Raw genomic sequence first — 21,907 nt, forward strand, 5'->3', positions numbered from 1 at the left:
GACTGCAACCTCCCGACTTGACTGCACTGACAGATCTTAGGTCCAAACTCTCTGAGTGCCTTTAAAGGAAGGCTCAGAATAAACTATGTTATAATGCACACAAATTTTTTGAGCATGGGAATAAATGCGGCCGCCTTCTAGCTCGTTTTCTCCGTAAACGGCAGGCACTTTCTCATGTACATAAACTGACGGTTCGTGACAGACAGGTAGTGGACTTTGATCACATTGCTGAGGCTTTCCGGACTTACTACAGCTCTTTATACAACCTTAACCCTCCACCAGATTCATCCTGGGCCGACAGCCATAGGACTTTCATTCGCCAATACCTACAGGAAATGCAATTTCCTAGCATTCCTAAAGAGGCAGTGGACAATTTAGAGCTCCCTTTTACCTCTATAGAAGTGGCATTGATTATCTCAGACCTCCCCAAAGGGAAGAGCCCTGGCCCAGACGGCTTTTCTAATGCTTATTATAAGCGAATGGGCGCACCTCTTGGCAGAGATTACTTCCAATGCCACTACCACCTCTAACCCTCTGTCCAAAGAGGCTCTGTTAGCCCATAGTGTTGTTATAGCAAAACATGGGAAGGACCCCATGTATTGTCAGAATTACCGACCCATTTCTCTTTTCAACTCTGACGTCAATATCTTGTCCAAACTTATAGCTATCAGATTGCAGGACCTCCTCCCCGCAGTCATCCACCCTGATTAAACAGGTTTCAAAATGGGCAGAGAGGCTCGGGATCATACCATTCGAGCTCTCAATATCCTTCATTGGACACGACATGGCCCATATCAATCTCTCTTCCTCATCTAATCGACCGATGCTGAAAAGGCCTTGGATAGGGTGGATTGGCTGTTCATGGAGGATACCCTGCTTAAACTGGGACTTTGGCGGAAGATGATGGGTTGGATCTCGGCCCTTTACACTGACGGAGAAGCTAGACTGAAGGTGAATGGGACTTTCTCTGACCCGCTGAGTATACGCAATGGCACCAGGCAAAGATGCCCTTTATCCCCTCTCTTGTTTGCTCTGGTGTTGGAACTGCTCCTAAGGAAAACAATGACATCAAGGGGGTTCCTATTGGGTCCGGAATCCATAAACTTTCGGCGTATGCTGACGATATTCTGTTTTACATTCCCAGCTATTACCACCTTGCCATTGTTGATGTCGGAGTTTCACAGATATGGTTCTCTCTCAAATTTTAGTATTAACTACGAGACGTCTGAGATACTACCGGTCACAATTTCCCCTGATCTTACGAAATTACTGAAGACTAATTTCCATTTTACCTGGCAATCACAAGCACTGCCCTTTCTAGGCAATCATATCTCTCTGGATCCCAAACTACTGTACTCTGCAAATTAGAGGGCACTCTTACAAGTGGTAGAAAAAGATCTAAGTGCTTGGCAAAATACTGCCCTCACATGGATGGGTCGAGTTAACATGATCCTGCCAAAAATGTTGCACCTGCTCTCCACAATCCCCATACACCTGCCACCTTTGTTTTTACACTGGTTATTCACGACTTTCATTTGGCAGGGGAAACGACCTAGCTTGGCGTACTCGCTTCTTCATCAACGCAAAGAGGAAAGGGGCCTTGAGGTTCCTGATGTATCTCTATACTACAAAGCTGTGGTGTTGGTTCGTATTTTAACTTGGTGCCACCCTTCGAAAGAGAAGATATGGGTTACCCTTGAAAAGTCTATCGCCGGTAGGAATTTAGCAGGGGCCCCTTGGATCCCATGTATAACCCCTGGGCTGTCCAGTTGGACGAGACCTTTTATACTGAACACTCTGAGAGTTTGGGATCAAGTCAATAGAACGGGTACTCTTTCCCCTCCAACCTCACCCCTAGCACCACTGGGGGTTTTTCCTTGGTTTCCTCCTGGGGAAGAGATCTCCTTTTTTAACTCCTGGGGCAGAGAAGGAAACACTACATGTATGAAATTGGCCCCTGCAGGTCGCTTGCTGCCCCTGGACAGATTGAGAGGATCCTTTGGGACATTCCCCATGGACTTCTGGCACCATAGACGACTACATGATTTCTTCCAGAAATTAGTCCCTAAAGTACGCCCAAATGTATAGGGGCCTACTATCCATTTCCTCCCAGACAGCTCCCTACTATATTAGGGAATGGGAACTGGATCTAGGACTTCACACCTCACCAATTACAGAAAGTAATCAAATTATTACATTTCTCCTCCATCAGCTCTAAGACCCATGTGTCGTGCTATATATTACTGTCTTGCTGGTATAGGACACCCTCACGGTTAGCTAAGATCTTCCCTGGTGTTGATTGTGGCTGTTGGAGAGGCTGCTCTCATGAAAGCACCTTTTTGCATATATGGTGGTATTGCCCCAAGATCCAAACATTTTGGAGATATGTTTCCCCTTGGATTCAGAGAACCCTTAAACCTATTGAATTTACCTCCGTTCATTACCTGTTCCACACTACCCCTTCCTCTATCAAATCATATAAACATAGTGTTACCCCTCATCTTTTGAATGCAGTCAAGAGCCTAATACCAAACTTTTGGAAACAATCTCTGTACCCTACCATACAGGACTGGAGGAAGGGAGGTGGAAAAGATACTAGAAGCTGAACGCTGGACTTATAGAGGTAAAAATGATCTTGAGAAATTCCATTACATCTGGTCCGGCTGGATGTATTATTCTATGGAACTGGATAGCACAGACAACTTTAAACCTGGTGATATACCACTATAATCTCTTTTTTTAATTACCTTTGGTTGGTGATACCCCTTCTCTGATGATTGATGTCACGTGCCTGACAGCCTTGCTCTACTTAACCGCTGGATGATACATAACTTCATGGTATATTGATCTCTTACCTGCACACTTACCCACCTGTCTTACATTTTAAATGTGTCATGCCCTGTGATCATAGTTATCTTACAGTTGTCTACCGTGGCCCCTGCTACTTCTCTTTCTCTCCCTCATGTTTGTACCCTGAATCATTTATTGTGTCCTATTTATCTATCGCTACCAAAAGTGTCAGTTCATATCTTTGATACAATGGTTTTATTGAGATGCAGCCAACTTACTGCTTTGGTGATCACTGGCCATGTGCAGAGATATAGCTCCTGCGTGGTCACTGGGTCCCTTGGTGGTAAAGAATTCACCAATACCTGCTGCCCTGACAGCGGACAAGCGGCTATATGGCATGAAGATATATGGTTACAATTGTCTGCTCTTATGTTCCTATGCTTTTCTTTTCTTTTTTATCTTATGTGTTTTTCTGTAGTCTGTCTTGAAAATTATTTTCAATAAAAAAGAGATTATATATTAAAAAAAAAATCTTAAAATTTGGGAGCCTTGGATTAACTACTCCCTTATGTCCCTACATCCAACCAGTTTAGGTTATTTATGATGCAATACCTGGTGCGGCCCCAAGTCTGTGGAGGGCTTTCCTCTATCCCCCTCCTCTTCTCCCTCTTCCCTTCTCTCCTTCTCTTTTCCACGTCTTTCTTTCTTTCTGGTCCTTCCTTTTTTTTCCTGATATGTCCTACGCACGGAACTCTGGTTTTAAGAAATGTACTGGTTTATGAACATCCTACTGTTGGCCTAAGATCATGAGTGGTTAATTGTATATGAGCATTTGAATGTTTATTGCTACTACCATTCTGTTTTTTTTTTTTAATTCATTTATTTTGGTAAAGGTTCTTATTGAAAACATGTCAAGACATCAACAGCCATATATATTTCCAAACTTCACATACAGAATGGGCAAAAGGAAGACATGAAGAGAGGCCTGAACCTGAGGTCATCTCAGTAAAGTATTCTGCACAGCTCTGCAGACACTGCTGTACAATTCGGGTGGAACAACCAACCCTGGAGAAGCAGGACTAGAATCAAACGAGAGCATAGCTAATCAAACAGGAACAGTGAACATACAGTAATAACTGGTTTGCTGAAATGATCAATGCCAAAATTACACAAAGGTGATAGAAGGGAAACCCTATAATAGAGAAGTCAACCATTTTACGTACTGTAGTGGATAAGAGGCAGAAGGTAAATACGAGTTAAGAGGAGAGGGAAGAGAGAGAAAATGAAAGCGGGGAGAAGTAAAGTGCAGGTCGCTCTCCAGGAGGGGCACACCTCTCAGGACCTCCAGGAAAGATGGAGCATTTCAGCTCGACTTCGACTCAGATCGAGCACTACCATTGTATTTGACTAATATTCTGTGTAATTGTGCTGCTCCCCTGCATGAGCGACCTTGAGCTTATTATTCTTTGCAAAAATGATTAAAAACTATTAAGAAAAATAACAGACTTACTTTTGAGATCACCAGAAGAAAAAAAAGGAAAGAAAGCTAAAAATGTAAACTAATGCAGCCACCACATCTAAGAATTGATAAGCTACAACATAACAAATATTTACTGTTGGGTATAATACAACTTTAAAAGAGAAGTATGGGATGGCTTTTTTTCCCCAATTATGCTTACCTAGGTGGAGGCAGCATCGGTCCAACTCTAAATGTGAGAACTCAGCAATCACATGACCACTGATCACTGAGTTCTGTTCTGCTATCTGCTATCTGCTCTACCCCTGGCGCTCACTGGAGCACTGGGCTGTGGAGGGAGTGCTGAGAGGCTGAATCAGGTGCTGCTCCAGACTCTGGGGTGGATACTGACTTTAAAGTCAGGATCTTTCCCCAGCTTGGACTGGCTGAGTGAAATCAGCCAACAGTGGGCTTCATCCCGCTGTCTGCTGCAAACGGGTCACAGGATTGCAGAACGAACTACAATCTTGTGATCTTGTGATCCATAGAAGTACAGAGGTACAAAAGAGCTTTGGTTGTATGTCTCCTTTAAGCTCCTATGGTTTCATTGTCTACAATGACTAAAGCTTATGTTGCTAATTTAAATATCTTTCATCTACCTAAACCCCACAAGTGGACATAGAACTCATTTCTGGCCAGTTTGCATCACGTGAATATTGCATGTTAATTGTTAATACAGTTCTAATATCAGCATAGCAAGAGGACAAGTTTTTCAACCCCATCTAAATGATAACCCCCACCCCGCCACCCCCTCCCCCAGTAGTGCTCAGTTATGGGTGTGTGTTGCTGCAATGGACATGATATATCATCCAGTTTGGCCACACATTGTTGGATTTGAGAACTGTACTACTATTTAGGCTGCAATTGCTTATCTTTCTGTCTTAGTTATTTGGCTGCTGTCCTAAAAAATGCACTTCAAGACACTGACGAGTATGCAGATCAATAGTGAGGCATAAAGTAGAGCTTTGAATTACCCTCCCCACAGTGTTCATGGCTCTGTACTGAGGATTGTCATCTTATTTATCCATACAGCATCTCTGGCTTTTTTCTTAATTATGTGTTGTGGATTCTGGGGTGTCACCTATGCTGTTCATTCAGGCAGGTTGGTCATAATGACTTCTTTTCACACTGTGTGGTCACTGCTACTGTTATTAATCCCACTCTCTATGCTGTGATGGAAGAAGATATTCACCCCATTCAGCAGTCTAGTATGGCTTCATGCAGGTATGGAAACACTTCTACAGATTATCCTTCTGCTGTTTAATGTCACTGTGCAGCACAGGAACATTTATCTTCTCTGGCAGAGCCTGACTGTTATGAGTCCACTTCATGCCCACACAAACTAAACCTTCCAATTAGCCTCCTAGAAATGCCTGTGTAATTTGCTGTAACTGTGCAACTATTAATAAACTGAATCCCTTAGTATTGCTAAGCCACACTTCATCATGTAATTACAATAAATACCAGCTTACTGCTAGGCAAGTATGCCATTTAGATACAAGTGTTTAAATTAGGTTGCTCTTCAAGGATGTGTGGGTAGGGACCCCAGATGGGGTCTTTCAATAAACGCTTTAGCATACCTCCCAATTTGCTGAGATGAGAAAGAAGAACATCTTTAAGTACAAAGTACATAGGAAAGGGATGCACCCCTGCCACACACCCTTCCCCTCATTATGCAGAACATAAAGAATTAATATGCATAAAAAGATAGGTTAAGCCCTCAAGAGTTTTATTCATCACTATCTTTTCTTTCTACTGACCTTTCAAATTAACAGATGCAATTATTTCGAGAATGGCTAAGAGGTTTAGTGCGGTATAGCACAGTTGATAGTTAAAGTGGTTGTAAAGGCTAAAGGTTTTTTTTACCTTAATGCATTCTCAGCATTAAGGTAAAAAACCTTTTAGGTGCAGCCCCCCCCTAAATACTTACACAAACTTGATCTTGATACAGCACTGTGCCCAAAAGCAGTGGTGCTGCTCTCTCTCTCACTCCTCACTGGACTCAGTGAGAGCAGCAGGAGCCATTGTCTCCTGTGGCTGTCACTCAAATCCTGGGATGAGGGAGCGGTGAGGGGCAGAGCTGAGCTGCACTGTGTGAGTCAACAGGCGCACACAGTGCAACTTGGGAATCACACCCGCACAGGTACCCCCTCAGCGAGCGTCTTGCTAGAGGGGGCACTTCGAAGGCAGGGGGAGCCAGAAAAAGTGGGACTCCCTGGAAAAGCACCTTGTACCCATGTTGATGAGGACAAGCGCCTCTTCCCTACAATCCTGGCTCGAAGGTTGTGGTGGTCTGCTGGTGGAAAGCTTATTATAATCTGGAAGTCCCCTTTAAAATTAAGGGGGCCTCCGGATATCAGCCCTTCTCCCTACTTTAATGAATAAGGGGTACATAGTACCCCTACTCATACACAAAAAAACAAAGTCAGTGGTAAATATACACACATAAACATTTTTATGACCAGTCCCTGTGTTGAACCAGTTGAATTTTGATCCATCTATGGCCAGCTTTAATCCCTGCCTTACAATGGTGGTCATTATAAATTCCCCATTCAATTCAAGGTCAGTGTAGAATCCCCCTTACATTGGTGGTCATTGTAAATTCCCCCTTTATATTGGTGGTTAGTGCAGAAATCTCCCATTACATTGGTGGTCAGTGTAAAATCCCATTTTTATTGGTAGTCAGTGTAGAATCCCCCCCTTACATTGGTTTCAGTGTAGAAATCCCCCATTACATTGGTGGACAGTGTAATTTCCCCATTATATTGATGGTTAGTGTGGAGTCCTTCCTTACATACATGCAAAATACTTCCAGCTGTGCTCTACCTGATTTAGAATTCCCCAGTGTAATGCTTCCTGCCTAGTTTTTTATACATACGTTTTTTTCCACCGACATTCCGATAGATTGAAAATCAGCCAAATTAGCAGGAACTAGATGAGTGTTGATCCATGTGTGGCCACTCAAGCTTGGCAGAAGTCGATTTAATGATCAACTTTTGTTGAACAGGCTTGTTGGAAAACTTTTCTCGATCAGAGTCCCTTGCTTGTGTGAATGGACGAACCATTAATTTATTATTCAGCCAGCAGGTTGAATGAAAAGAAAAATCAATCCATTTATGGCCAATTTAAAGCTAGCCACAAATTTCTCTTCTTCCACCCAAATGAGAGAAACCACTTGACTTCCCTATCCACACTAAACTGTCTAAAAAGTCATAGCTAGCTAAACAAATACATAAATATTGCTTTGATAATGAACAATACATTCTTAGTTATGTTTATGTCCTCATTATGATAAATCTTCTAGAGTATTTTACAATTAAACTGTTTGAAAGGTTTTTAATATTCCTCTTGTGGCCCTCTTGTTGGCAACTCTGGTATATGTTGTAAGACTATATGTAATAATCTGATCAAACTTGCTTTAAATATAATAAACTATGTGTGAATGATTTACATTAAAGCAGGTGTAAACGCTTAAACCATAAACAGAGCAAGTGTTATATTCCATATACCCGTTATAATTATATACAGTATATATATATATATTGGCAATCATGAAATCAATATATTCTCCCTTTGTATTGCATTGCTAAGGATACTGAAAAATGTAACATCTCTGATGTAATCTGCTGTGGCTTCCATATGCTGTAAATGGGATCTGCTGTCACTCAGTGTGATGGGTGTCTAAACGCATAGTTTGCCTTGTTCATGCTGGTACATGCTGCTGCATATTAGGAGTGCTGAAAAAGTTCCTGAAAGGCAGCTGCATGAGTGTTGTCAGGAAAAAACCATGAAGTTCATTCAAACAGTTAAAAATGGCAGGATCTCCAGGTTATATTTACTGAAATATAGTGTAGAAGAGGCACACTGTTAAACTTTACATGTTTAAAGCTGAACTCCAGGATCCTAGCCACATTTCACCATGAGTTTCCATTCCCCATCCACAAGAAAAACCCTTGTAAATGTAAAAAAATACGCCTATTAGTGTCATTTATCATTTTTGTTTTCGGTGATGTTCCTTCATTTACTTTTACATTGCCCCAGGCACGGCAGGACGTGCGCCGGTAGAGGATAATGGAGACTGCATTTCCCTTGATACCATGGGAATATACCGCAGGCCGTGCTCAGGGCTGCTGTTTGTTTGTTGGCTGTGGGTGGATCTTGACCGGGTGCTGTGCAGATGGCACCTGCCCATGAAAGGTAGACAAGGCAGAGGTAGTGCCAGAAGTCATTTCTTAGGCCCCATGTACACGGGACACTTCTGAACGATGGAAACTGACTGCTGGAAAACGTAGGTTAAAAAACGTCTGTTTAACCGCATTTGCATAACGTGTTTGTGTGCATTTATGCTCGTTTGCGTTTAGAAGTGTTTTTTAAAGAGAAGCACAGGAGAACCTCCCAAATGCCCAGAATGTACTGGAAAGTGGTAAATTATTAACTATTTCAGACTGTTTCAGAGAAATACAGAGAGCAGAAGCAGAGACAGCACTATGTGTTGAGATTAACTTAGGTGAGCGTTGCTCATTAACATTTCTTTTGTTTCCAAGGGTGGGAAAGGTAGTTGGTGGAGGGAGACATTAAGGCCACCTGGCAGGGGTCTGCACTAGGAATTTGAGGTGTGAATGGTCATTAACATATCTTTTGTTTCCAAGGGTGGGAGAGATCTGAGGTATGAAAAGGTCATTACAATGTGTGACAAGCTTGGTAGGAACATCCTGTGTTCAGTGTTTTGTCCATCTGAGTACCTTGAAAACACTTTGCATGCATTTTTCATGATGAAAAAAGGCTCTGGACTGCATTGGGAACTGGAAGAGTTAAAAAAAATTTCAACCGCAAACGCTTATAAATGCGTTTTGCCGTGCTTTGATGCGTTAACCACAATTACAAGCATTTTGCGTTTGAAACGCTGATAAAATCTACTCCTGAACGCAAGTTTGGTGAGTTAAAAAAACAAATGTAAACTCAACTGCCTGTAAATGACTGTAAACTCAAATGCCTGTAAACGACTGTAAACAAAGATGTGTACATGAACACATAGGAAAACATTAGGGAGAGTTCAGGGGCTGCTGAAAAAAATGCTGTACAGCTCCTAAACGTGAGTTTATCAGCTGCAGTGTACAGGAACCCTTAGGGAGAAAACAGTGGTGCCCAGCCACACAAACAGGAACAAGCAAGTAACAGAAGGTAAAGAAGGAAAGAGAATATTGAACAAAAAAGCCAGTATTTTTCGATAAGGTAAGGAAGCATCTTTATAATGATATTCTCTTTGTTCTGGCTGAAGCTCAGCTTTAAAAGAAACCTTCCCTTCAGTATACAAGATTTGTGGATTTACATACACTTGAAGAGAGGTATAGAATTTTACAGGATTATAATAAGAACAAGTAGGAAAAGCAAAACACAGATGATAAGCATATGCATGCTATAGGAATTCTTCACCGGGATATTTGCACCCCTTGAAAGACCATTTCAGACATCCTAACATTACACTGTAGATTGAAAGAGGAGGCTTCAGAGCTGCTATAGAACTGACCTCCATAAATAATTGACAGCACTTCAGCCTGGATCACCATCATCGTACTCTAAGTGTTCTCTACACAGGCTTCAATACGTGGCTTCTACCTCTCTTGTTTTTATACAAGTCAAGCAAGCAAATGGTTCTGCCTTGTCATAACTCATTGTGTGTAGAGAAAAAAAAGTTTAGTTTATATTATTTGTAGACAAGGTCTGTGGATTTTTATTGAAGCGTGCTCTGCTATAAAAAGAACTGTTTCAAGCATTTTACGCTCCATGCACACTGGCTTTAAAGAAAAAAACTGCAAATTTTTTGCGTTTTTTTGTACTAGCACCTAGGCGCGTTTAGCATTTGTTTTTTCTGCCAAAAAAATGCTCCCCAAAACGCAAAATAGAAGGGATTTTTTCTGCTTCTAAATGCTGATCTTAAAAACGCCTCTAGATTACCTAATGTGCATGGACACATAGAATAACTTTAGTTGTTTCCACAGGCAAAACGCTAAATTCCTCTAGGAGCAAGCGTGCATGCAGCCTTACAGTGAGTGCTACTAACCTATTAAATCTCCAAGAAGACCTCTAAGAGGCCCCCACTGTAGTCCTAATCTCCTCCCTATATAGCGACCTCATAGCAACAAATCTGCTAAGAGCCCATTCACACTTGTGCGACTGTATGGTCCAAAGTCCCATGACAAGTCACCCCTCATGTTTCCCAATGGGTACCATTCATATCTGTGCGACTTCAAGTCACAGCAACTTCAAAGTAGTTCATGCTTTACTTTGGTATGACTTTCATGCAACTTGAGTGCCATAGACTGCAATAAAAAAAACCCTCAAAAGTCGTATGAAAGTTGCACCTGAATGTTAGACATGCAACAGCTGTCCATTATCATTAATGAAAGCCAAAGTTGTATCCAAGTTGCACCCATTCAAAGTTGCACTGCAAAGTCGTGCAACTTTGGAGATGTAGAAGTGTGAATGGAGCCTAAAAGTTCTTACATAATGAAATGGGAGGCAGATCAGTGAAGTGCCCTAGATAACCTGAACTTGGGTTGGATTTGGCAAAACATTGAAAAAAGCTTTTTAAATACTATAACTTTAGAAAACTCCTACAAAAGTATTAATGTGCTGGAACCAAACACTGGACAGAATTGCAAAATACATTCCTGCGGTTTGCTCCAATTGAATCAAATAAATGTGTTGCACGATCTCTTTCAACTCATAATTATGTAAAATCATATGGGAATAACAATCAGAAATTGACAATAGAGAAATAAGAAATCACACCTAGAGTGTCATAAAAAACACACAAACATACAGAGAGCTTTAAATCAGTGGCAAAATGGCCATAAGTGTCCACACACCATGCTTCAAAACCTGTGACTTGTGTTTAGAGAACAATCCTCCAGGTGCTCCTCCACCAAGACTAGTGACCCCACAGATCCACTTGTTCAGTCTGATCCTACATTTGGCTTGGCACTTGTTTTGTCTCAAAAGATGTCTTTTGAGACAAAACATACATCAGGCCAAACATATCGGTGACATCATCACACACGCCATGAGAGGTGGAGTGCTTTCATTCAATGTTTATTTGTACACTTTCCTATACAAGTTGTGTGAGTATCGTTGCTTGTTTTTAATACATTTTTCAACCTTTAACCCTTATTTTGTGTTTTGCCTTCAACATGCCTGAGTTGTTAACTGTGGAGCTATGGTTTGTGAAGAGAGTAATTGGATCCTGACTGCTATGAGACCTCCAGATCTGTGGGGTCCATTAGTCATGGTGGTGGAGGAGCACCTGGAGGATTAGTCTGTATACACAAGTCACAAGTTTTGAAGCATGGAGTATCGACACTTATGGACTTTTTGCCACAGATTTAAAACTCTATATGACACTGTAGGTGTGATTTCTTATTTCTTTATTGGCAACTTCTGATTGTTATTCACACAAGAATTTTCATAATTAAGAGTCTGACCATTTCAATGCCGGGCACTGTCACCCCCTTCCTGCCCAGACCAATTTTCAGCTTTCAGTGCTGCCACACTTTAAGTGACAATTGCGTGGTCTTGCAACACTGTACTCATATGAAATTTGTATCCTTTTTTTTTTGCACAAATAGAGCTTTCTTTTGGTGGTATTTAACCATTTCCATACCGGGCACTTTTACCCCCTTCCTGCCCAGGCCATTTTTTCAGGTTTCAGCGCTGTCACACTTTGAATGACAATTGCGCGGTCATACAACATTGTACGCAAACTAAAAATTTATCACACAACTTGAGCTTTCTTTTGGTGGTATTTAATCACCGCTGGGGTTTTTATTTTTTGTTAAATTAACAAAAAAAGACCAAAAATTTTGAAAAAAAAAACATGTTTTTCTTTGTTTCTGTTATAAAAGTTTACAAATAAATAATTGTTCTTCATAAAATTAGGCCGAGATGTATTCTACTACATGTCTTTGGTGAAAATAACCCAAATTAGGATGTATTTTTTAGTTCTTAGGAAAGTTATAGAGTTCACAAACTATGGTACAGATCTGAAAATTGATCAATCCTGAAGTACTGACAGCCAATCTAATTTCTCGTGGTCCAAGAATGTCAGAACAGTACAGATATCCCCCAAATGACCCCTTTTTGCAGAGTAGCCAGTCCGACGTACTTCATAAGAGGCATTGCGAGTTTTTTGAAGTTGTATTTTTTTTGTCAGAATTTTTCGGAAAATTAAAAAGTTAAAAAAATTATTTTCACTATTTTTTTTTTACATACTGTCACCAGTGCAGTACAGCGTCATCATATAACTGGCATGGTGGTGATCAGGGACACTGATTGGTGACAGTATGAAAAAAAAATTAATTTAATTTTTAATTTTTTAAATTTTTTTTTAAGATTTGTTTTTCATATTTCACTATGACCAAAGTAGTACAATGTTACCATAGTAACATTGTACTACTTTGGAGAAGTGATCAGTATTTTTTTTTCTTTTTACACAATTTGCTTATAGCAAAGAATTACTTTGCTATAAGTAAGCATTTACCTGAATGACATCAATTCATTCAGGGCTTTTTTTTTTTTGTGCTTAGCTGTGATTTGGCCACGGCTGATCACATGACACAGCTGGGCTGTGATTGGCCCAGCTTGTGCATGTGATCGCTGTGACCATTCACAGCTAGGCACACTAGTATACAATGGATGGCATGAATGAAGCCATCCATTGTATACAACTGTCATATGACCTGCTGTGATTGGTCACAGCAGGTCACATGGTACCGGCAATGGGGCCGGTACTCAGATCTGTCATCGGCCGTGTCCGAGGTACACGGCCGGTGACAGATCGCGCCGCTGCCTGGCTCTGCAGGGGCGCAAACTGCGCATGCCCGGGAGGACGCCATATGGCGTCCACCCGGAACGCTGAAGGATTTTTCCGGCCACCATCTGGCCATAGGCCGGGGGGGAAATGGTTAATCACCACTGGGTTTTTTTTAAATTTCTTGCTAAATAAACCAAAAAGACCAAAAATTTTGAACAAACACACATTTTTCTTTGTTTCTGTTATAAAAGTTTGCAAATAAATAATCTTTCTTCATAAATTTTAGCCAAAACAATATTCTGCTATATTTCTTTGGTAAAAATAACCTGAATCAGTGTTTGTTACTTAGTCTGTAGGAAAGTTAAAGAGTCCACAAACAATGGTATATATATATCTGAAAATTAATCAATCCTGATGTACTGATGATCTAATTGCTTGACCCCTTTTTGGAAGGTAGACAGTCCAAGGTATTTAGTAAGAGGCATGGCAAGTTTTTTGAAGTTGTTATTTTTTGTCACTTTTTGGGGGAAAATGAAGACTTTTTTTTAAGAATTGTTTTTTGACAATGTTTACATTTTTTTGACATACTGTCAACAGTGCAGTACAGCATCATCATTTAACTGTTACATAATTAGTGGAGCGGAGGTGTCCTTACTGAGTGCAAAAAAAATTGTGGAGCAGGACACCGCACAGAGCTGCACTTCCTACCCAAATATATAATATTACAATTTGTTAAGTACAAAACTTCAAGCAATTTAACCAAAAATAAATATACCAAAGTACACCCATGCCCCACCTATTTAAACAAATATTGTCTGCCCACATACTTGTCTCCATAACCTCTCATAAATCTGGGGACCTGCAATCCTAACCTTCCTATACTATGAATGTTTTAAATCAAATAAGGTCAAGCTTTCGATAATAATTGCTGCTGCTTTCAACAGTCAAATTTCTGATATACTATGCAAACTGTTCACCATCGATGTCCAAATGAACACAAGTTGGTTAGCTGTCTTCAATTACAATCAGTGCAACACAAAGAAGTTTTTTTCCCAAAGTTAATCATGCACGCATAGTCACAAAACAGCAGAGGAATTGCAAGTGTTTAAAGGCATCAAAGCCATACACAGCCTTTTAGGTAAGCAGCAGAGGCAAAGTCTGATATAGACCTGCACAAAATTGTATACTGTAATTACTGTCAGGTCTCAGGTCTCATCTCCCTGGCTGTGCAAGGGGTGGGGACGTGTCACCACAAGTCTGATTACTGGAGGAGACCAGGATGATTTCTCAACAAAGATAGAGAACTGACCATGCTCTGCTCTCATGCCTAGTGTGGCAGACTGTCTAGGAATGGGCTTGTTTAGTTAAAAGCACCCAACCTCCCAACTCCCTTCCCTTTCTTTATCACACTGACATATTAGATCTCCTCAGACTGACAGTGGCATTTTTTCTATGAGCGACACAAACCTTGCAGTGACATTTTTTACTTTCAGTGATGCCTCAATGCAAAACATTTTTTTTCTTCCTGAGACACGACTGACACAGGGGCATTTTTACTTTTCATAGACACCACCGACACAGGGATATTTATTTCCTTATTGTGACACCACCACTACAGGGGCATTTTTACTCACATCAGTCATGGAGTATTCTTTATTTCGCCCCATATTTTTCTGGGGAACAGGACGTCATCTCTATTTAACTCTTTAACCACTTCAAGTCCAGACACTTTTACTCCCTTCCTGTCCAGGCCAATTTTCAGCTTTCAGTGCTGTCACACTTTGAATGACAATTGCGCGGTCATGCAATACTGTACCCATATTAATTTTTTAGCATTTTTTTGAGACAGATAAAACTTTATTTTGCTAGTATTTATTCACCACTGGGATTTTCATTTTTTTTTGCTATATAAATGAAAAAGTCCAAAAATTTTGAAAAAAAGTATTTTTCTTATAAAATTTTGCAAATAAATAATCTTTCTTCATAAATCTTGGCCAAAATGTTTTCAGCTATCTTTTTAGTAAAACAAAAATAACCCAAATTAGTTTATAACCAAAAATTATAATTTTTCACAATTTTCTTTACATTTTTATTTTATTTTTTTATATTTTATTTATTTATTTCAGGTATTTATATAGCACCATCAATTTACGCAGCACTTTACATATATATTGTACATTCACATCTGTCCCTAACCCTCAAGGGGCGTACAATCTAAAGTCCCTAACTTACATTCATACAAACACATACTAGGGCAAATTTAGACAGGATACAATTAACCTACCAACATGTCTTTGGAGTGTGGGAGGAAACTGGAGTACCCGGAGGAAAACCACTCCAGGCAGGATGTGCCGTGGCTGGGATTCGAACCAACGACTCTAGTACTGCCAGGCGGAAGTGCTAACCATTTAGCCACTGTTTTTATATTATTATTATTTATGGGTTTTTTTTTTTTTTTACATACTGTCACGCTAGCAGTACAGTGTCAGCATAGTGGGGGTGATGAAGATTTTTTTTTTTTTTTTACACTGATTGCTTTTACACCCATAAAGGCTGTAAAAGCAATCATTTCTCCTTTTCTCTGGCTGCATTCTTGCCACCATTGAGAAATACTGTGAGCTGTGATTGGTCAGCTTGTCACATGGTACAAGACTGTTGTGAATAGCCGTGTACCATGTGACCTCTGTGATCATTCACAGATTTCACACGTAGTAAGCAATGATGTCAGAAGTGACATCTTGCTTACTACTCTTCAGTGATCACATGATCGGGACCTCACACAGAGGTCCCGTACAACGATTGGTGTTCCACTGTGTCCTCCGGACACAGTGGGCAACAGATTGCAGTGCTGCGCGCTCCCAGGGAGCGCACACAAGCAGGCCAGTTATAAACGGCCACTCACCCTTGAACTGCTCCTGTCCAGCCGTTTATATACATGGGCCGGACAGGAAGTGGTTAAACTCAGGTCACTGTGGTGTACACATGCACTGTTGTAGCAAATGCTATAACCAGCCTAGTGATGTATGCACTATTAGCCCTGCCCACTATTCCACACAAAGGGAAGGGGGTGCAGTTTGACATCAGATGACTTTTTCCTGACCCTAAGTTGCTCTATCCTGCAAGAAATCTCTGACTTTGCTTTTAAAAATGGAATTATAGGGCACAGCTAGGCTCAAAATCTGCTCCACAAATTCTGGCATTGTCCTATTTTAAAACGGTTTGTGATGTATTAGCTTTAGAATATTTATTTTTGGTTGAATTGCTTGAATTTTTGTACTCCATAAATTGTATGCATTGCGGCTGATCTGAGATCTGAAGGTGCATGAATTGGAGCTAGTACACAATATTGGTAAACATATACATGTTTTGTATGTGCACCAAGTAATATAATAATAATAATGAGTTTAACTTGCCACTAGCAGTACAACTGTGAATAGAAAAGTTGAAAACAAACTAAACTACTGCAGACTATTTATTGGTTTGCCACATGTCCAATGATTATACAATTCACAATGTGGAAAGGGTTGTAGGGACATAGTGTCATCTACAAACATAGAATGTGTACTTTAAATACCAAACGTTGTATACTTTATAAACAGGTTTAAGAGTAATAATTGTCCCAGAATAGTTTTTCCACATTATGTAGATTATTCAGACTTTCGTTATTTCTTTTTAATGAATGAGGGAAGGATTAGAGCCTCTGTTGAGTTTTTATTGCTCTCTCTGTCCCTGTGTTTGTCAGGACAGGAGATGATGGGAAATCTCTCCAATGGGGGCAAAACACATTTTGTTTTGACAGTGAAAAGGATTAGAACTTATGTAAATGTTTACGTTGCTGTCCATGCTTTCCTGTCCTGATGCCTACGGTAAACTTTGATCTTTGTATGGGCATCACAAGGAAAGGTAGGAAAAAATCTCTCCAGGTCACAGACAAAAATAAAAAAAAGACAGAAATATTATTTCTTACCCTCTCTATGAAAAACAAATTCTTAGCTGAAGTTGTGCTTTAAATTGAAAGCATAATGTATTTTCGTATATTGCCAGGTAATTTTTTTTCTAAAACTTCCCCATTTAAAATTGCTGTTTCACATTTTTGATATTGTATTACATATCTAAATGTTTAAATTATCAACTAGAGCAGGGGTCTCCAAACTTCATAAACAAAAGGCTTGATTACTTTCTCTTAGACTTTAGGAGGGCTGGACTGTGGCCAGTGAGAGTAGAAAATTCCCCAGCGTCATTAGGAGTAGACAGTGTCTCCGACTTGGTGGCCGGTAGGAGGAGGAATAGTGTCCCATCATTGGTAACAGTTGGAGGAACAGTGCCACATCATTGGTGTCAGTGGAAGGAATAGCACCCTAATGTTGGTGTTAGTAGAAGAAATGGTGCCTCATTGTTTGTGACAATGGAAGGAATAGTGCCTCATAATCAGTGGGAGTAATATATATATTATAAGAAGCATTATAAGAAGGAACAGTAAAACAAAACCATTGTGTAGCACCTAAAAGGCGAGAATCAGAATGTAATGAGCAAATATGGCTACACACAGAACTAAGACTTGTAAAATGCTAATAATGAGAATATTATTCACATTGAGCTGATTACATGTTTACCTAAAAACAAAAATGGAAAAAAAAGCTACATTCCCTTTAACATAAAGGACTGCTTACAAGTAACAGGTTTAAAAACACATGTATTAAATATTGAGTATATGAAAAAAAAAATGAAACCGAGTTCTTTTCTACTATGATTTATGTATCCAAGTACCTCGTATTTGTATTTCCCTTATGTGCTTTTATATAAATATGTAAGCTTAGGTCTCTTCTTGCATTGCCTCCAGCTATAATTGTTTTCTTCAGTACCAATTATAACTGGTGTCAAAGGGAGTGTGAGCGTATCAACATTAGATCTAGCAGGTGACCCTTAGCAGGTCAATAAACACTCAGAGTTCTGTATATGGATTGGCTTTGTATATGCGGCTGAAGCTCCTCATGGCTGTGTATTTTTCTATATGAAATACCAGCTTATTGTCACGTGTTGCAAGAATGCATACCATGTGTGCATTTACTAGGATTTTTTTTTCCTGTGCATAAGGCGTCCTCCTCATATCTCAGTATAATCATCCTGGTTGGTGCCTTGGGCTTTTGGATGTGTGTTTAGTGCTCAGTCAGATCTGAAGTATGTGTTGTTTATAGTGACAGCTATCCCTTGCCTCCAGGTTCACTGGCCTGTTGAGCTGCTCCTATTCAGCAGAGTGTAATGCTGAGCAGCTGGTCGTGTCTGTAGGGCCCTCTGGCTTTACATGACAGCCCAGGGCATTTTCCCATCTGTACAGTTGATGGTGCTAACAGAGCTAATTGGTGAGTGTATCCTGTATGTACTTAGGAAATAAGCCATTAAAGTTTGCTTTAGAAAACATATGTTTACCTTAGCAAGTAAGCAAAGGGGGAGATTTACTAAAACTGGAGCACTCAGAATCCGGTGTGTCTGTGCATGGTAGCCAATCAGCTTCTAACTTCAGCTTGTTCAATTAAGCTTTGGCAACACCATGCCCACCTCTGAAGTGCATTCCTGTGTGATTCAAACCGCATGCAAAACACACTACGTTTGTGATCTGCAGTGTTAGATTTCCAGAGTTATGAAAAAACTCTATTAGTATTTCTAGGTTCTTGTAGATGGTTGTGGGAAGAAATCCTTATAGAAGCCAGTTCAGTATAAGCAGTGTGACTTTATTTGATCACACACCAAAAAATACAAAGTCAATAAAAACAGTAAATGCAGATATATGTAGCTTAAAATGAAATAAAAATAAAGAATATAAGTTGCTTGTTCCTTGAATATTAGAAGAAAATGTAGTTCCTTTGAATAGCTTAGATAGAAGATTTTCAGGCCTAGCTTAAAAACATGTGCTTCCTTTGTTCTTTGTTCAAGCATGCCATGCTTTGAGTAAGAGTGTGTGCAAGAATGTCTCTGTGTGTGTGAGTGAAGAAAAGAGCAACTGACTCTCGTTCTTTGAAAAGCTGCATACTTAAAATGCATGAGAAATTAAGTCCTCCCATTAAGCTTTGTTTCAAATTCGCGGGCTCCTTAAACACTCCCTTAGTCACTCCCAGCTTAACTGAAACATATGTTACTATTCAAACCACCAAGTCATTATCATGATTGACATGCAGACTATGAAAGAGGTCTCTGAAGTTCTTATGTTACATACAACTGTCTGAATACGTGATTTATGAGTACCATTTAAACTCTCAGACTCATTATAAGAATTCAAAATATGGTGTACGTTACATAGACTAGTCTTTAAAGAAAACATGAATTTAAACCTCTTACTGATTACCTTTGCTCAGACACAAATAATTCACATCTATGACCACTGAAATGCAAAACCTCACATTCACATCCAATTAAGAGGGTATTCACTGCCAGGCATATATTCAGAACTTACTAAAGACCGAATTAAAGTTTGGATATTAAAAATTAATATTACATGCAGCCAGTATCAATATAAAGTTCATGACACCCCAAACATAGGTCACAGACACCGTGCGTTTGCATGCATCGGATAATATGGTACTTTTATACCATGCGGTAGGGTTGCAGTGCGTTTTAAAAAGTAGTGCATGCGCTACTTTTGGTGCAGTGCGATATCAACCCATTCAACGTGAATGAGCTGAAATTGCACTGCACAGAACTGCATGTGACTTGCACAGGAACCCACAGTGCTTTCCTGTATGATTCAGACGCAGGCATGGTGTGAACCAGCCCTTAATCCTGTAAGCTAATTGCTTAATAAAATTAATAATGAATAATTAATAATTATTAATAATTAATATTAATATTAATTAATGCAATTAATAATTGCTTAATAAAAGCTATGCAAAGCTGCACCAGATTTTGCACTCGCCAGCTTTAGTAAATAACCCCAAAGTCTGAAATAAATCAGGCCAATAAAAAAAAAAAACAAAAGAAAAAAAAAAGCTTCCATTTTTGTCACTGTACTTTTAGACTGGCACACAGATAGCAAGTGATAATATTTAATATAACACAACAAGACTTAGTTTGAAGACAGCTGAAGCAGACCTTGGACTAAAATGCAGGGCTTGGATCTATTTTAAAGCCAAACTCCAGGTATGGCTATTTTTGCAGTTACATTAGTCCAGCTGGTACCAATTCAAGTTTGCATGTGCCATACCTGAGTCCAGTGCCAAGCAAATGCGCTGCTGCTTTTTGAATATGGGGTTGCTCGCTCAGCAAGGGTTCCATTCAGAGAACACTTTGCATTTTCTTAATGAATGAAAAGTGTTCTCTGCTTTTTAAGAGGTGGAGAGGCAGGGTGGTGATATTACAAGGTAAATAACAGACACAAAAAATTCTCCTGCACTTGAGAGTGGGCCCAAAGCAAATAGTTGGCTACTTGTTCATCTTGGCTTTCTAGGTTGTCTCTCGCCCTTCTGCCCTCACAAGACTGAGGAAGTCTGGAAACACTGTAATCACAAAACAAAACAGAGGACTCATTGGCCTAGTGCATTATCCTTCCAACATATTCCTGTTCATGAAAGGTGGTAATATACTCACAAAAGTGACAAATGTGTAAAAAGTTCATCAATAAAAACAACAGCATCCAGTCCAAAATTCATCATATCCAGTGAAATGACAGGAGGATCTCCAACAGGCTGACACGTTTCAAGGACTTACCTATTCATCAGAGCCAACCATCTCTGATAAAGAGACAAGTCCTCGAAATGCGTCAACCTATTGGAGATCCTCCTGTCCTGTCACTGGATATGACGAATCGTGGACTGGATGCTGTTGTTTTTATTGATGAACTTTTTACGCATTTGTCACTTTGTGAGTATATTACCACCTTTTATGAACAGAAATATGTTTTAAAGATAATGCACTAGGACAGTGTGCCCTCTGTTTTGTTGTGTGGTTATATCACAACAATCTGCACCTTATTAAAGTAGAGAAGACTTTGTTCTCTGAATAGCACCCATTCCAACTGAACAAACTCAGTGCCGCCGCTCAGCATGAGATCCATAAGCTAACAGCCAGGTATAGCATATATATATATATATATATATATATATATATATATTTATATATACTTGCATTGGTCCAAGCTAGAGCAATGTAGCTATCCAAAAATAGCCAAACCAGGAGCTTTAAACCCCAGGACCTGGTTAGCTACTGCATGTTGTTGATATCACACAGTACACTCTCATATTGTTTTTTCTGGGATAAATAATAAAGCACCTGTTTTAAAAAATGGTGCATAGGTCATTTGGGTTGTCTTTTTTTTAATATGAATTCACATAATTAGAGACTCATTTTGATTATTAGACCTTTTGAGTAATACCCAGAGTCATCATGATAACATGTTCACATGGTCAATAATTTATGTTCTTAATTTTTAATTTGCAAGATGAACACACTGTTAGAGGCTCATTCCTGGTGTTTTTTCCAGAGTCATGTTGCTTAAAATAATAAAAATGTTATATATATATATATATATATATATATATATATATATATATATATATACTCAATTTCTTTATCTAAGCAAATCGTGGGGTCAGTTTTTTTTTTTTTTTAAAGGAGCGTGGTAGTATTGTTTATCTTTTCATTCTGAAGCATGTATGCCAGCCAGTGGTGCTATAAATATGAATGTGCGTCGAGCATTTGTGTTTAGGCCTGTGAAGAGGGGCAGGGCAGCCACATGCAGGCTTGGCTTACCTCAGGGAACAATAGCAATCAGACAAGGCTTTCTAGCCTGTCAAAAACTTATT

General features: G+C 39.6%; 1 protein-coding gene across 11 annotated transcripts in view; it reads left to right on the forward strand.

Moving 5' to 3' along the window:
• The window catches only part of TSPAN4 (tetraspanin 4), a 1,204,586-nt gene that overhangs the window by 1,141,481 nt on the left and 41,198 nt on the right, over positions 1–21,907 (forward strand). The window lies entirely within an intron of this gene.

Source organism: Staurois parvus, unplaced genomic scaffold (genome assembly GCF_062004578.1).
Source record: "Staurois parvus isolate SC_StPar_1 unplaced genomic scaffold, SC_StPar_1.0 ptg000715l, whole genome shotgun sequence".
NCBI classification, from domain to species: domain Eukaryota; kingdom Metazoa; phylum Chordata; class Amphibia; order Anura; family Ranidae; genus Staurois; species Staurois parvus.